Source organism: Lactuca sativa, chromosome 8 (genome assembly GCF_002870075.4).
Source record: "Lactuca sativa cultivar Salinas chromosome 8, Lsat_Salinas_v11, whole genome shotgun sequence".
NCBI lineage: Eukaryota > Viridiplantae > Streptophyta > Magnoliopsida > Asterales > Asteraceae > Lactuca > Lactuca sativa.
The window spans coordinates 38,892,162-38,911,564 of NC_056630.2; positions in this window are offsets into that span (position 1 = coordinate 38,892,162).

The following is a 19,403-nucleotide window of genomic DNA, read 5'->3' on the forward strand; positions in this document are numbered from 1 at the left end:
TATATATATATATATATATATATATATATATATATATATATATATATAAGGCAGACCCATATTTCAACACTTTTAGATTTTTTTTTTGATAGAAAAATAATTGGTAAAGAACTACTTACTTTGTTTATATTTAATCATTTTCTTATATTTGTACAACATATACCTTTAAACTTGTTGAAGTTGTCATATTTTATCCTTGTGACTGACTGTTGTAGGTTACAAGGGTAAAATATGAATAATTTCAACAAGTTAGATAATATATGGTCTACAGAAAAAAAAATATGAATAAAATTAAAAGTTCTTTTGAGAACAAATATTTTCATGAGAACATAAGATTTATTTTTTGAACTAAATTTTTTCAAAACTGATAGTTTATTTTAGCATTTTAGCCCTTTTTGTTATTATTGTGTTGCATATTCTATCATATTCTTTATCTTGGATCATATCATATATTTTCTATTTTGCGTAAGGTGTTTTGTAGGTTTTGCAGTCTCGTTGAGGTTGCAGACTAGCATGTTTTTGGGCTTGGTGAGCTTGCGAAGAGTTATTAGGCTTTACGGATCCATCAAAGAAGAATTGAGCTTAAAATGCTGAAGACTTGGATGAAGTGAACTTATGAAGATGGGTCATGGACTCTTGTTATTGGGCTTGGACTATCCATTTTGAAGCTTGAAGATGATTTTTAAAATTTGAATCATGTGAGGTGTGAAGGGGACCAAGGGAATCTTGAGTAGTGGAGAAAAAAAGCCAATAGTGTTTCAACACCATTTACAAGGGTGGGGTCTCACTCACGCAAGTTTGCGAGGGTGCCAGCGCAACTGCACAATTAGGGGCATTTTTGTCATTTGGATCATCGTTTACTTTTGGGGTTAGGTCTTGTAGTCATGACTTCAATTTTTCCACCATTAGAGCACCTTGGAGGCGTTTTTGGAGATTTAGAGCTATTATCTTATCATTCTTCTAGTAATTGCTAATTTCTTGATATTAGAATATTTATGTGATTGTTATCTTGTTGCCATGATTTGTTAATCTCTTTATTTTGGTTGACTTGGGCTAAAACCCTTGGATATTTGTGGGTTTTAAAGGATTCATGTTTGATTGTCATTTATCTCATGTTATTAATCCTTAGTTCATAATTTTTATGCTTGTTTAATATTTTAATCATGAGCTTCGTATTTGAATGAGCAAGTGTTGGTTTCTTTCTTTGATTTAACAATGAATCATTGAATTTACTAAGAACAAGGGTTCTATGATGATAAAAATCATCTATAGCTTATGGATCATTGATATGGCTTTATTTAACTATATATTTTAGGGCATTATCTTAATATATTTCAGAAAAAGGGTTATAATTTGAAATATATGATACTTAATATGCTTTGAAATGTTCAGTTATAGTTAAAATGGGAGTTTTGATGCAAAAGGAAGCAAACGAAGAAAAAAAAAGACGCAAAAAGGATGTTGATGGCGGCTTGACATCTCTTCAGTGTTTTGGTCATATCTCATGACTCGTAACTCTGATTGAAGAGATTCAAAATGTTCTGAAAACTACACAAAATTTTGGACAACTTTCGTTTTTGTGAAAAATTATGACACCATGGCAAAGCCATTCCCATGGCATGGCGACATTAAAAAAATTCTGTGGACGTGAAGATTCTAGCTCCCACGATATGGCAAGTCTTTTTCCACGTCGTGGCGACCCTGAAACCTATAAATACAGCCAAAAATTAGCCATAATGGTATATCTTTCATTCCACTTTGACTTAGGCACCAAGAAAACTCATAGAAGCCGTTTTGAGGATCCAAAAGGCGGCTGGAGGGCCGTTAAACTGATATGGAATGAAGATTTGAAGGATTAGAGAATCGATTCATACCATGAATCATTCGGTTTGTTGTTATGACCATGATTAGCATTCTATTATGATTTTCATATGTTTTACTTTCTGATTTAGGACTTCAAAACACTGTTGCTTTGTGTTAGACTAGATGAATCATTGAGATTATGGATTCATTTGCTATTTAGATTATTTATTCTTATTTAATTTATTATATTTGCTTGATAAAAAATCCTTATGTGTTAAATTTTCAATATTTTCTGTTTATTGTTGAGTATTGTTAGGTTTAGATGATCAATCTAGCTTGATGTGCTTGAATCATATGATTTTATGAATTATAAATTTGTATGACTAGTGTTTGATCAAAACCTAGGGTTAAGTAGTAAAGTTTGTAATTTTAATGTGTAAGGATATATATGATTACCATTTATGTGTAGTAGCTTCATAATTTGTAGTGCTAGCAATTCAAGTTTCTCATAATACGAACTAAACATTGATTTTTAGGATAATTAGTTCACTTGATCACTGCAATTAAAAGTCTTCAAAATCAAATGATTAGTTGTCTAGACCCAGAAGCGTTTCATATTCGGAATCAATGACTAATGAATAAATGTCACTTATTTTAGTAATTATCTATGAATTTGAGATGTAATTTTGTCTAAATCAAAGTACATGAAATGATTCGTTTCCATTCAGTTTATCTCGTTAGTTTAGTTATTGATTATTTGAGATTTAATAAGGAAAATCCCTTTTACTTCTTTCTTTTATTTAGAGTAACCTATAATCAAATATTCTAATGTTAATTCACTACCGTTCCCCTTGAGTTCGACACTATTTATTATCAAAATTATATTATACTTTATCAGGTTCACTACCTATAATGTGTGGTTTAGATGCGATAGAATAGGAATTATAAATAAAAAACTAGTGTATTAAAAATACACGTCAACCATGACTCCTTTATGGAATGCGTAAGCATTGACAGGAATGACTAAGCATTGACATCCTCCATGAATTGAGAATTTCTTCATTCTTAAGGCTAATCAGTTTTATTGGGTTCAACTGCTTCTATTGAGTCCTGGATTTTGATTAAGTAGGGATATCAAAAACTTCTGTGGGACCGAGCTCCTGTGGGACCGAGCTCCTGTGGGACCTTGAAATCGTACGGGATTAATTTTTTAAAAAATTCATGTGCATGCGTGGGGGCAAGATTACCCTATTTTATTTTCGAGATCAGGGTCGTGAGTAGGTATTGTCGTCCCGTACTCCCGTGGGGCCCCTGTTTGTATATATATATATATATATATATATATATATATATATATATATATATATATATAAGTTTATTTGATTAGTCGTTTTGTAATGTTGGGTTTGTAATGTTGGATTTTTAATTTTTTTAGTTGTTAAAAAATTAGATTTTAAGCTTTTAAAGTTATGCAAAATAGTTTTTACCCCAAAATATAACTATTTTTTAGCAAAAAAGTCAATTTTAAACCTATAAAACGAAGGAATGGAGGTGGGATCGGGGTGATGAATGTTTTTGGGGGAGGGGGAGGGGGAGGGGGAAGGGGCTATGTAAACGGGAGATTCGGGGGCAGGGGTAGAGGGTAGCTATTTTCACTTTCGTTTGGTCCCATTGACATCCTTATTAAGGTGTGTTGTGGGCTTCCCCAACCTCCATACTACCTTTGAGAAATTTTGGCATATCATGCTTCATGATTGTTGTAACCAATTTGGGATGAATGATAAAGCTTGTATATTGAATCCTAATGATAAATACACAAATATTAATTGTGTTGAATTGTGTTAGTTGGCCAATTCTCTCCAATATTTGAGCATGTCATCATCTTGTTTAATTGCAAATATTTTAGTTCTTTAAGTCTTTTAGTTTTCAAACAAATACAACCGCCTTCCCTCTCCTTTTAGTTTAATTATAGTTAGTTAGTTTTATTACACTTGTTCTTTTAGAATGCAATGGTGATTGAATACAACGATTTCATCGATGATCGATACCTCTTTCTGTTATTATATTACGTTTTGTTTGCAAACAAAAGGTGTAATTTGCGTGGTAGACTTGACATTCCACCGAAAACCAACTCTACAATAATAAAAAAAATGACAGTTTTCATATATGTATATTTATAGTTTTCATGTTTTTTTTCTTATTTAATAGTTTAGAACTAAACTCTTAGACTATGTTACCAATGTATGTAGATGTTTGTTCGTTATTTTAATCGGTTATATGTTTTTTTTTTAATTCAGTTTAATTGAGTTTTTTACTTTTAAAATATTAACTGAAACCGAACAAATAAGGTTTGGGTAAATCGGTTTTTAGTTTTTTTTTTTTGGTTCCTTGATTAAATATGAATAACAAAAATCAACATTGCAAGTGTAATAAAAAAACATTGATTTGTCGAAAACTAAAAATAACTTAACAAACAACGTCTGGCTAATCATTTTCTTATTTCAATGTGTATATATATATATATATATATATATATATATATATATATATATATATATATATATATATATATATATATATATATCGCAAAAAAACATCATTGTTTTAGTATTATGGTGCAAATAGCTTAGAGGATGCATTAAGAATATATATATATATATATATATATATATATATATATATATATATATATATATATATATATATATATATATATATATATATATATATATATATATATATATATATGCACATTGCAAAAAACATCATTGTTTTAGTATTATGGTGCAAATAGCTTAGAGGATGCATTAAGAATGATTTGGTGGTGTTAGTTTTAAAAAACAATTTACCGAAAAAAAAATCTCAAGTTCTCACATAAATATTGGTTCTTAAAAAAAACTTTTCATTTTGTTCATATTTGGTCTCTTTGTGTTCTGTTCTTGTACATTATATATCATCTAACTTATTGAAATTGTTCAAATTTTACCATTATAATCTGCACATCGGTCACAAAGATAAAATATAAACAATTTTAAAAAGTTTGATAGTATATCATGCACAAAAAAAACTAATGGTAAACAAAACCAATATTTCGTTCATTTTCCCCTTTTTGACCACCAAATTTTGATTCAAATTATAGTCCAACTTTTTTTCTATAACAAGATAAAAATGTTAAAATAAATATATTAAAGTAGTAAAAGAACAATTGGTAGGTTGATACCAAACGATAACTAATTTAATTATAAATAATTACAAATTTATATTTGACAACTGTATCATAGTTAACAAACCGATTCTTATATCACATGAACATAAAATGATGTCGTGTTTTGTATACTAACAAAAACTCGATCAATTTTAACAAGATAAACATAACTAAAGATAAGATAAGATGATCATTAATTTAGTTAATTCATAACTAATCATATAAAACATGAATGTCCATTTTGTATCAAAATTTAAACATGAACACATTCGAATTTCATTTAGTCCCAAGTTCGTTTCTTGTCGTACATTTTTTGTGTCGTGTCTTTGATTGACACCCTTAGAAATCATTAAACGCTTTCTTTTTACTGTGAAAGTGTATCATCACATATCACCTTTTCAAATTCTAAATGCATGGGATTGTGAACTCGCAGGGAAGACTTTTCTAGCACACAACAGTAAACATTCACTGGTAACAAATAGTGGGTCGTGATGACGATTTAAGATGAGGTAATAGATCATGGCCAAGGCCCTGCTAGAGCTCCTCAGAAAAAGCTTCATCATCCTCCCAAATTGAAGCATCAAAATTCAGTTCAGTCAACTTTGCATGCTTCACTTAACCCTGGGTATGAGTTACGCCAAGGGCCTCCAAGTTAATAATCGATTATTCAGGAGTAAATGCCACAGTCATTCGCCCACATGTCATACCCGCAATACGACCACTAAATTGAATCCCACCAACAAAATTGGACTCTTTTTTCGTAAGGTTAGAAGAAATTGAGTACTCAACAACAAAGGGTCAATCTCCAATAACTATTCTTGTTGACCTATCATAAAAATAGTGACATTATCTAGAGAATTTTTCACAATAACCCTTGTATCAGTAGCCTTCGAATTATCATGATTTATTAATATGTTATGAGAATAATATAGATGTTGGATTAGTGTAGATGTTGGATTAGTGTCTAAGTCCATAACTATTTTGGTATGTACTTGACCCGATGGTGCATGGTCCTTTTGGGTTGCCTTCACCAAAGCAACTTGATTGGAGAAATAAATAGAGAGAGAGGTTATTATGATTTATTAATATGTTATGAGAATAATATATTAAAGGAGAAATCATATTTGTTTAATTAATATTGGTCAATAATTAATTAAGAATTAATTTTGTGATCAAATGTAATTAATTAAACTAGAGGGGCTGAATTGTAATTATGTGATAGTTGCAAAATAGGGCAATGGTTATCCTTGTTAAAGGATGGACGAATTCAAGGATAAGGATATCCTTAAAATCGTCCAAGGTCCAAGAGATAGGGATTTTCAAGGCTTATCTTATGGTTGCTTGATGGGCAAGTAACTAGATAAGGATAAAGACTGAAACCCTAATCCCAACCCTATATAAAGACCCCTAAGGCCTTATGATTTCGTGCACTTGATCCCTAGAGCATCTAAGGACGAATTTCTACCTCTCTCCTCTCTCTTTATACCTTCTCCACTTGCTTATGGTGTTTGTAAGCCATTAGAGGAGTGACACTTGTGACTCTAAGTCTTCCAAAGTCAATTCAAGGAGATTTAGGATTGTTATTGCTACATAACAATCAAGGTAATATCTTAAACCTAATTATATGTTAATATTGATTCCCATATGCTAGAATTAGGGTTTATAGCCTTGGATAACTTGCATGTACAATAAAGAAACCTAGATCCAAGCATTAGGGTTTGTATGAGCACATAAGATGTCTTATGACCAAGACCCATCAGTGGTATCAGAGCCTAGCTTGGTTTCAATTGTATTGATGCATTGTATAACTGGAAAATTCGTTTTTTGGGTTTCTGGAGGCTGGACTCGCCGAGTCCATGGCTGAACTCGCCGAGTCCATGCAGACTCGACGAGTCCAAGCTTGACTCGATGAGTCAACTCGTCAGATGGAGGGTATTTCGCGATTTCTTGTTGTTTTTGCTTATGGATAGTTACCTTAGATCAATATAAATCCGATTTTTTGATATATATGATTATATTTTTGATCTAATTGAAGATATTTATCAATTAATAAGATAATTGTTTCCTTATGTGATAATTGATTAATTATTTTGACTAAATTGATAAATTGTTTTGCAAGAAATCATTAAATAAATCAAATATGGATAATTATGTGATTAATTGTTAATTTAGATTATTTGTTATTTGATCCTTATGTTATTAAAAGTTTCATATTTTCCCCTTAGGTTTTATAGTTTAAATTTGAACCCAAAAGTTTTGTTGTTTTGAAATTTAAATAGTTAAAACCCTAAAGTTTTGGAAAAGGTTTCAAAACTTGCCCTCAAGTTTTGGAATTTAAATTTTGATTAAATGGTTTAATTTTGATGTATATTTAAATTCTAAACCCTAATGTGTAGAAATGTTTCAAAACTTGCCCTCAAGTTTTGGAATTTAAAAGTTGATTAAAAGTTTAATTAGGAATGTTAAATTCTAAAACTCTAGTATAGTTTTGAAAAAGCTCAAATCACACCCTTATGGTTTTATTAATTAATTAAAGTGTATAATTAAAAGAGGTTTAATAAATCCATAAAAGTTTAGGTTTACAATTTAATTGAATTAAAAGTATAATTGTTAAATTAGACCACCTAGTATTTTGAAAGTATAAAATACACCCTATACTATATATAACATTAAAAGTCTAACATTATATATATGTATGAGTAAAAGTCAGTCTTACCGTTAGTAGGCCTCATTCACGAAGTTGGTCTATAAGGGGTGTTTAAGGAAATTGCCTATAAAATGACGATTGAATGGGTATCCACTCTTACCCACCGCACTCTTGACTAGTGGAGGGTCGTTAGCCGAACGGATAGGATAGGACAAAACCTTTCATTATAAGTATAATGAATTATTAAAGTAACTAAATGTTTTCATAAAATTCCCAATCTTAGTTACTTAGGCAAAAGTGAATTGATGCAATTCCATGAAATTACACTTTGTGCCCTTGCGAAGACGTTAGTGGAGTGTGTGTGGTTTACCGGCACACTAAATGGTTCTAAGCAAAGATAGCAAAGGGTGACTCAATGTTTGTCATAGTTCGGTGGAGCGTGTGTGGTTTACCGACACATCGAATAGGTGATTGTAACATGTGAGGGCGCCATGTAAGTTTGCATGGTTATTCACACCCGCTTTGTGATCCTCGGCATCCCAGTCACAAACTAGAGGGGCATATCGAGATTTAAACATGCCATTGAAAGTTCAATGAATCTCAAAGGATCTAGGAGTTTTTCATAGATTTAAAACTTAATTTTTTTTTGTTTTTCGTGGTGGAAATTAGTGAATCGTCATTCACTTACCTTCAAATATTCTGCAATTAGGGTTACGGCATCCCTCTCCCGAGTTGTAGAATATTGCGTTGGGTCCTAGCCTTAGTATCTCATTTGGGTGATTTACTAAGGACTCAATCAATCAACTAACTTGAATTTGTTTTTCTCCCATTTTGTAGATGTCAAAGTTCGACAACTATGGTCTTCCCAAATCCCGTGGAACAAGCTTTCCACATGAAGATGATATTCCACGATTCGATCGAGGAACAAGAAATCATGCTTCACTTCCTCCACCTCCTCCAATTATTCTCCCTAACCCACAAGTTCGAAGGCTTGAAAAGTTCAAGGTCACTCAAGCCCTTTTGGCAAGTAAACATAAAGAAGGAAAGTCGGTGTGTGCACACGTCCTAGGGATGAAGTCACACATTGATAGGTTGAGAATGTTGGGATCCGTTGTCTGTGAGGAAATGGCTGTTGATTGGGTTCTTCAGTCACTTCCTAACTCATATAGTGAGTTCGTAAGAGAGTACTATATGATGACCCGCGATGTGACCCTTATAGATCTCACATATATGCTTATTGCTGCTGAATCAGCAATGGTTTGGCGCAATAAGAAAAGCAAAGTTAATTGGTGAATCTGCCTTCAAGACCTCTATGGATATAGACGATGGCAACGAAAGACATGTTATGATCGAAAGGTTTGATCATAAGAGAAAGACAATGTCTAAAGTATTTCCATGTCATGTTCCAAAAGAGTCAATTTGCTTTTATTGCCAAGAGAAAGGGCATTGGAGACGAAGCTGCCCCATTTACCTAAGAGATCTAAGAGATGGGAGAGTCGAAACGTATGGCTCTAATATAGGTAAAATCCATTTACTAACTCTTTTAAGCTTCTATTCTAGATTCTTAATACGTAATGTGATAAGATCACAATTGATGTTTTGTAGGATCGAAGAAAAGAAAGGACGCTTAAGGGAAGAAGTGAGCAAAATCTAACCGTGAAGAAATGGATTTCGATCGCATTTCTCGAAGATTAGATTCTTGAGCTACTACTTAGAGTTAGAATTAGATTGCTAAGAAAGATGTATTAGCATAGTTTTTCAATGAATTGCATTGTATGGACAAAATTTTTCCGCAATAAAATAAATTTTGATTTTATATTATTTATTTATCCTTGCAATGGCTTATATGAAAAATTGATGTTAAAATGTTTCTATTATTAATAATAATGGATTTGGTTCTTATTATGTTGTTTATGGAAAGTCGAGAATTTACCAAATAGGGAGAGTTTCTCATCGCCCAAGTTTCAACTGGACAGAAACTTGGAATCATGCAACTTGGTTGCACGATGAATGAGAAATTTCATATTTTGGAAATTAGACTAATTCATTGACAAAGTGTCAAGTGAAGGACTAGGAGATCGAGTACACAAAGTTGTGTGTTGATCAAGTTCACCATAAGAATAACAAGATATTCGTCATGATTTACTAAAGGTTTAGTAAATATGATTATACTTACAAGATTAAGTGTAATTCTGAATTGATTGAAAAGGTCTAAATCAATAGCAGAACGAATAAGAAGAATCAAGTAGGCAGAAAGATAAAAAGTTTCTCCATTCTAAGAAGAAGGGATAGTAGCTTTTATGCTTTATGATAGGTCTTAATGATTAAGAACCATATCTCAATTAATCCTCTAAGTGAGTCTTAGTACAATTGTATGTCTAAGAAGAGGAATCAAGAATTGAAGAAATGGTTAAATCAAGAAGTCAATCATACTTCGTTCCAAAAACAAGTCTTAGAGTTAAGATTGTGAAATTGAGTGATAAGTATTAAGAAGGTTTATAACATTCATCAAATGTGGAAAGTTGTGATGTCTTGGATAAGACAAAGACCAACTAGGACCAATTTATGAAGTGTTTGATAAAAGCTACACTAACTCTTGAATATTTGTTTGTCAAGAATTGGTTGTTGACAAGAGAATCTTATATGTCAAGGAGTTAGTGGGAGTCTTAATGGTCTTGAAAGGTTTCAAGAATAAATCAAATAAACCTTATCGATCATCACTAGCACACGAGTTGAGGTTTACAACCTATCGTGTCGACATTATTTTGTTTCTGTGCCGTTCCACTTGAGTTAATTATGCATATGAGTCCTATGAGTTCTCATTTGAATGCATAAAGGCAAGGACCTTGATCAATGGAAAGTACATTGATAAGAAAAGGTAAGCTGTTTAACTACTTGGAAGACATGGTGGGCAACTGTGCTACCATAAAGGCAAGAAATCGAGATCAAGAAAGTTTTATCCATATGAGTTTGAATTTGTCGTAAAATTTGGTTTTAACAAATTCACATGGATAGGAACAAATACACCTTTTAAATCTAAGTGTCATAAGATTCCTCCTTCATGAAAATGATTGTGAGGAAATGCTTTCACTAAGAAAGATTTAAGAAGATAGTGATTGTAAAATTGCATTCTCGAATTCGATTATGGTTACGGTATCCCTTTCCATAATTTGAATTGTGAGGTTTGACAATTAGTCTTAATTGTTTAGACACGCATATGAACTATCTAAGGCAAAGGTGTATAAGTTTAAGAGGCCTTGATAAAAGATTATCAAAGCATTAAGTATTAGAAACATGGACTTAAGAAATTCAATAGGTATTGTTTTTCTGAAAGTTAAGCTGTTTCTGAATACATGTCAAAGCTAGTGGGAGCATAAGTGTTACGTTTATAATAATCATCATGATAGTGGGAGCATAAATGTTATGATTGTATGATTATTAAGGAAAGTATTGCAAGTTGGCAATATTAATTATAGAAAACAAGAGTCATTCTTTGCAAAGTTGTAAGGATGGAATAGTTGTTTTACTATAATTAAGGGAGAGAATATTATGCTTCACTTCAAATCTAACGGCTTAGGTTGTGGAATGTTAATAAATTTAGTCAAAGGTACATAGTGTGTTCTTAAATTTCGATTATGATTACGACATTCCTCTTCACTATTCGATTTTTGAGAACATAGCAAATAAAACATTATGCGTCGTGTCCCATACGCTTCGGGTATAGGATCGATTGCAAATGCTTTAATGTTTGACCATTCTAAAATTTTCCAAATGTCGAGCGCATTTAGAGGGAAAAGGGACTAGAATCAGTTTTGCCTAAAATAATTAAACAACTATCAAAGGACAATCCAAAGTTCGACGAGGATTAGTCGCTTGAGAGTAGTTGGAAGTATAGTATTGGAAAATATGGAAATGTTTCCATATTGGATGGACCATATCAACATTATTATGAATAGATAAGATTCTATTAAGAATGAGTTGTCATATGGAAAATATGGAAGCGTGTCCATATTGGGAATTGAATATTGAAAAATCTATGTCTAAGATTAGAAACTTTTATTCAAAAGGATGTTTAAAGGAAAGTACTTTGAGTGAGAGACATCATATCTAAGGAATTGTCTTGTAACAATCTCCGATAGAGAACTTTGTAATATCATTGGCAATAGTCATTGTGACGTTGGTGCAGTGACATTACAAAAGGGATCATTGCATAAAGTGTTAGAATCTAGCATATTCTATAAGTGGCAAGTATTTGATATTCTTACACTTATGAAAAAGGATTTGGAGTTGTGAAATGAGAATGGTTGGAAATGTGTTCAATTTTGATCTATTTCACAAAAGTAAGAACCATAGGTAAACATTGTGTGCATGCTAAGAGCATGGGACAAGTGTAATAATTCAAGTAAGAAGTTGATTACCCGAAACGACAGATAATGAGTAATCGATATGGTGATAAATAAAAGGAGTTTTATTTATACTCAAAGGTTTGAGGCCATATGGGGTTAGTATTATTCTTGTGTTTCACATTTGCACGTTTTGACTTCCAGAATAATTGAGTTTATTAAGAATAATCGAATTATTCAAACGGGCCACAGTCGTTCATATGGTGGAAGTAGATATGAATGAAGACTGTCGTGAATTGGTGTGTGGATTGTGTAAAGAGCATTAGACATAAGCAAACGTTTGTTGAAACGTTCATGAGTGCTTATGAATATGAATTTGAGCATTGGATCAAACCCACGCTCACTTGGATCACTCCATGAATTATATCACGAGTGACTGGTGAGACGATAACATCTTATATTCTTGAAACCGAGATGTGTGAATTGTATCTTGCGAATCGGTTGCACATTGATAATATGTAAACGCACTAGTAACTTGGTGTTATAAAACATATTGTTGTGTGTGATTCGGTGAGTGAGTGCAAGCAAGCATTGTATCAAGGTTTATCCGTTCCTTTTATCCAAAGTAGGATAAAAGCGATATCTTTGGGCCCCTCGATGATTTAGTGATGACAAACGTAAATGCTCGGTCGGGCTAGAGCTAATTTGATTTGTTCAATTAGTCAGTCATCATAAATCGGAATCGAGATATAGTACAAAGAGAATGATTTGAAATCATATCTCATATGATATCTAGAATGGAGGAATATATGATCCCTTATCTAAGGACACGCGTATCTGATAGGATCAGAGTTGACAGCGGCTTTGGAAAGCTGCGATTGCAGATCAGGATCTGAAGTCATACGCAGATAGTTGTTAGACTTATCCAAGTGGGAGACTGTTGGATTAGTGGCTAAGTCCATAACTATTTTGGTATGTACTTGACCCGATGGTGCATGGTCCTTTTGGGTTGCCTTCACCAAAGCAACTTGATTGGAGAAATAAATAGAGAGAGAGGTTATTATGATTTATTAATATGTTATGAGAATAATATATTAAAGGAGAAATCATATTTGTTTAATTAATATTGGTCAATAATTAATTAAGAATTAATTTTGTGATCAAATGTAATTAATTAAACTAGAGGGGCTGAATTGTAATTATGTGATAGTTGCAAAATAGGGCAATGGTTATCCTTGTTAAAGGATGGACGAATTCAAGGATAAGGATATCCTTAAAATCGTCCAAGGTCCAAGAGATAGGGATTTTCAAGGCTTATCTTATGGTTGCTTGATGGGCAAGTAACTAGATAAGGATAAAGACTGAAACCCTAATCCCAACCCTATATAAAGACCCCTAAGGCCTTATGATTTCGTGCACTTGATCCCTAGAGCATCTAAGGACAAATTTCTACCTCTCTCCTCTCTCTTTATACCTTCTCCACTTGCTTATGGTGTTTGTAAGCCATTAGAGGAGTGACACTTGTGACTCTAAGTCTTCCAAAGTCAATTCAAGGAGATTTAGGATTGTTATTGCTACATAACAATCAAGGTAATATCTTAAACCTAATTATATGTTAATATTGATTCCCATATGCTAGAATTAGGGTTTATAGCCTTGGATAACTTGCATGTACAATAAAGAAACCTAGATCCAAGCATTAGGGTTTGTATGAGCACATAGGATGTCTTATGACCAAGACCCATCAGTAGAATTAGATGTTTAATTATTACTATACGTATAAGACCATGTCAGTCGAACTGCTAGTACGTCTCATTCACGAAGCCGATCCATAAGGGGTATAAGGAAATTGCCTATAAAATGGCGGTTGAATGAGTATCCACTCTCACCTACCGCTTCCTTGATTGGTGGAGGTCGTTAGCCGAACGGGTTTGATAGGACAATTAATTCTAATTAATAAGTATAATGCGATTATAAGTAACTAAATATTTTATTTTAAATCCCAATCTTAGTTATTTTAGGAAAAATGTGAATTTCAATGTTAACCCATGAAATTGCACATCGCACATTGTTAGTCGTTAGTAGAAAGTGTGTGTTTAACCGGAACACTAATAGGGACTAATAAAGAATGGCAATGGGTGTTTCGAAAATTATCGTTGATTAATGGAGCTCGTGCGGTTAACCGACACATTAAAAGGAGATGATAAATGACATCGAGAGTACCAAGCTAATTTGCATGGTTATTCACATCTTGTTTGTGATCCTCAGTATCCCAATCACAAATTGAAGAGCATAATCGAGATTAAACATGTCATTGAAGAGTTTCATTGAATCTCAAAAAGATATAGGAATTTCATTAAAAACTTAATTCGTTCAGATTTCGTTTTCTCGTGGTAAAATTGGTAAATTGTCATTTACCTACATTTATACAATTCACAATTAGATTACGGCATCCCTTTTCTAAGTTATGAATTATTTAGTTGGATCATAGCCTTGATATTTCATTTTGGGTGTTATATTGAGGATTATTCTTATCTAACTAAAAACTATCTTTCTTTTATTGATGTCTACTCCAACCGATACTTCTGGTTCCTCCTCAAATAACAACAACAACAACAACAACAACTTCTCCTTGATGGGTTTTGAGCATAAAAACAATTCCTATTTGTGCATGCAACCCTAATACTTTGGATCTAGGTTTTCTCTAATTGAACATGCAAACTTGATCACAAAAGAAGAAACCCTAGGATGAATCTAATATTTTCGAAACCCATATAAAACTAGGGTTACGTTACATACCTTGCTTGTTATATTGTAATAAAAACAATTCCCTTGTAGATTTTGAAGCTTGAGAACTTAGTGTCACAAGTGTAACACCTCTAATGGCTTACAAACACATAATGCAAGAGAATGACTATGAGAGAGGAGGAAGGGATCAAATATTCAGTTTTAACTTCTAACAAAGAGTGGCCGAATTTCATAGGCTTAAGGGTTCTATTTATAGTGCACCAAGGATACTTTGGATAACCCTAATCTGAATAAAATAACATTATTTCAAATATGGTAATTATCCACCTCCTTTGATTATCCATATATGATAAGATATTCTAGAAACTCTAGAATAATCGTATATATATATATATATATATATATATATATATATATATATATATATATATATATATATATATATATATATATATATATAATCATTTCGTCCACCACCTTCCCTAGGAAGGTTCTGGACCGTTTTTGGCTCAACTATTGAACAATTACACTTTTAGTCCTTACACTATTAATTAATTCCTTTAATCCCAAAATTAATTTTTGATTAAATATTAATTAACAATATTATTTATAATTAATATATTATTTCCATAACATATTAATAAATCATTTATTTCAATTTATTAATCAAATTAATAAATCCTTCCTCTACCTCTATTAATCATCTTGTCTAGTTGCACGTGTGAAGGGAACCCAAAAGGACCATGCCGCTATCAATTCAAGTACATACCAATTATAGTTATGGGCTTAGACATCTAATCCAACAATATCCCACTTAGATAAGTCTAATAACTATAGTTGCAAGTATAACTTCAAAAACTGATAAGCAATCGTAGCTCTCAAAGCTTTTGTTGAACTCTGACCTAGTAAGTTATGTGTCCTAAGATAAGGGATCACATGTGGATCATGTGGACAAATGACATGGAACATAATCATAATCATTCTCATTGTCCAACAGTTTGTTTCCCGATTTCTGATTTGTAATGACGAATAACTTAATTAAACACATCAATTCAGTCCTGACCGTGCCCAACACATAAGTCAACACCAAATCATCGAGGAGCTCAAGATATCACTTTTTCCCCTTGGGGTAAAAGGAACAGATAAACTTTGACTTATATGTTGGTACTATTTACTTATCAAATAATACACAACAATGTGTTTTATAACATCAAGTTACTAATGCGTTTACACATTATCAATGCACAACCAACTCATAAATAAAAACTCATATATCTCGGTTTAAAAAATATATGATATTATCATCTCAGAATTACTCGTGATAAATTCCATGAAGTAATTCTCTGAGTGTGGGTTAATCAAATACTTAAATCCCTATTTCAAAAGTACTTGTCAATGTTGCAGCAAACCATTGTTATGTCTAATTCCTTAGACAATCTACAATCCAATTCACAACAGCCTTAATTCACTACTTACTTCCAAAGTATGATCGACTATGGATATTTTAAATAATCTAATTATTCGGGAAGTGAAACATGCAAATTTGAAACACAAAGATAAACAATTGACAAAAGATAGTAAACAATACTAATAAATAAATCTCTATTACTTAATCATCAAATGTTAATTACATTTACTTTGTTACAAGTTTCTAAATATCTATCTAATCACTGAAACCAATATCATCTTTCATACCAATGCTCCTCGCATGCTGAATGTTACTAAGGCCCATTGTGAAGGGATTTGCAGGATTCTCTTCTGATGATACCATCTTCACAACGAGGCTTCCTTCTTCTACACGATTTTTGATAAAGTGATACTTTTTGTCGATATGTCTTGATCTACCATGATCTCTTGGTTTCTTGGTCAAGTCAACCGCTATGTCGATATGTCTTGATCTACCATTATCGCAGAAAACTTCCATAGGCTCCTTTATGGCTGGCACTACTCCAAGATCTTCGATGAAGTTTTTCAACCATATATCCTCTTTTGACGCTTCGCTTGCCGCAATGTACTCTAATTCACAAGTAGAATCAGCTATGGTTTCCTACTTGGAACTTTTCCAAGTCACTGCTCCTCCATTAAGGGTAAAAAACCAACGAGACTGAGAACGATAGTTATCTCTGTCTGTCTGAAAACTAGCGTCACTATATCCAGTAACTCTTAAGTCCTCATTACCACCAAGTACAAGGACCCAGTCCTTTGTCCTCCGCATATACTTAAGAATGTTCTTGACCGCTATCCGATGAGCTTTACCCAGATTTCCTTGATATCGACTAACCATGCTCAAAGCAAAAACCACGACAAGGCGAGTACATGTCATAGCATACATGATTGATCCAACAGCGGAAGCATATGGAACTCGACTCATTTATGCTATTTCAGCTTCAATACGCGGACTCTGAGTCTTACTAAGTTTGGTATTACTCTAGATTGGTAACTCTCCTTTCTTGGAATTCTCCATGCTAAAACGTTTTAGCACCTTATCCAAATATGTGCTTTGACTCACTCCAATTAGTCTTTTACACTTATTTCTCAAAAATTTTATTCCCAGATTATAAGCAGCCTCTCCCAGATCCTTCATAGCGAAACACTTTCCAAGCCAGGACTTAACTTCTTGCAAGGTTGGAACTCGACTCATTTATGCATACATGATTGATCCAACGGCGGAAGCATATGGAACTCGACTCATTTATGCTATTTCAACTTCAATATGCGGACACTAAGTCTTACTAAGTTTTGTATTACTATGGATTGGTAACTCTCCTTTCTTGGAACTCGACCCACGTATGCTAAAACGTTTTAGCACCTTATCCAAATATGTGATTTAACTAAGTACAATTAGTCTTTTACAATTATTTCTCAAAATTCTTATTCCCAGAATATAAGCAGCCTTTCCCAGATCCTTCATAGCGAAGCACTTTCCAAGCCAGAACTTAACTTCTTGCAAGGTTGGAATGTCGTTTCCTGTAAGTAGTATGTCATCAACATACAATACCAGGGAAGTCACTATACTCCAAACTCTTTAACCTTTTCGTCAAAGCAAAGATTCCATCTGTGAGAAGCTTGTTTCAATCCATAGATTGATTTCTCAAGCTTACACACTCTATTGGGATATTTAGCATCCATAAAAGCCTCTGGCTGACTCATGTAAACATCTTCAGCCAGCTTTCCATTAAGGAAAACGGTTTTGACATCCATTTGCTAAATTTCATAATCATGAAACGCAACTATGGATAGCATAACCCAAATAGATTTAATCTTAGCTACTGGTGAGAAGGTCTCATCATAGTCAACCCCTGAGGTTTGATTAAAGCTCTTCACAACCAGCCTAGCCTTGAAGGTGTGCACCTTTCCATCCATGTCGGTCTTCTTATTGATGATCCATTTGCACCCAACTATCTTACGACTTGGTGCATTGTCAACCAAGTTCCAAACTTGATTGTTATACATGGACTTGATCTCGCTGTCTATTGCCTCTTTCCACTCATCAGACTCAGGGTCTGCCATCGCTTCCTTCTATTTAGAAGGCTCATCCAAATTTACCAGTGTCCTATCACTGATAACCGTATCACTATCTGTAGTTATATGGAAACCATAAAACTCTAGTGTCATTCTAACCCGATTGGAGCGTCTAAGAGGTAATGAATCGTCAATGGGTTCAACTGGAATTTCTTCCTCAGGTTGAGCGCTAGTGTTAAAGGTTCCTTCATCGCTTTTTTTTTGAATTTCTTCAAGCTTAATTTTACTCCCACTGTCCTCTTTTCATATAAGTTCTCTCTCGCGAAAGACTCCCCTTCGTGTTACGAAGACCACGTTCTCACTAGGTTTGTAGACCAAGTATCCAAAGGACTTTTGCGGGTAGTCGATGAAAATACATCACTCATTTCGAGGCTCAAGCTTGTCGTGAGTCTATCATCTAACAAAAGCTTCACAACCCCAAACCTTGATATGTGCCAACGAGGGAACCTTCCCTGTCCACATCTCGTAAGGTGTTTTGGCAACCTTCTTTGTTGGGACTAGATTAAGAATATAGGCGGCAGTCTCTAAGGCATACCCCCATAATGGTATTGGAAGTGAAGCCCGACTCATCATGGAACGAACCATGTCCAACATGGTTCTATTATGTCTCTCAACCACACCATTAAGTTGTGGTGTCCTAGGAGGTGTCAATTGTGAAACAATTCCACATTCCTTGAGGTAGTCGTGGAACTCGATATTAAGATACTCACCACCTATATCAAATCTGAGCATCTTGATCTTCCTGCCTAATTGATTTTCGACTTCATGTTTGAACTCTTTAAACTTTTCAAAGGTTTCTGACTTATGCTTGATTAAGTAGATATATTCATATCTGCTATAATCATCAGTAAAAGTCATATAAAATTGATTTGCATTCCTTATGGTGGATCTGAAGGGTCCACAGACATTTGTGTGTATGAGATCCAACAATCCTTCACCTCTATCACAAGAACTAGTGAAAGGTGATTTAGTCATCTTTCCAAGCAAACAATATTTGCATGTATCATCTGACCTTAGGTCAAATGATTCCAACACTCCACGCTTTTGGAGTTGGGCAATGCGCTTCTTATTGACATGTCCAAGATGACAATGCTACAGGCATGCTTTGTCTAAACCATTAGACGAATCAATTTGT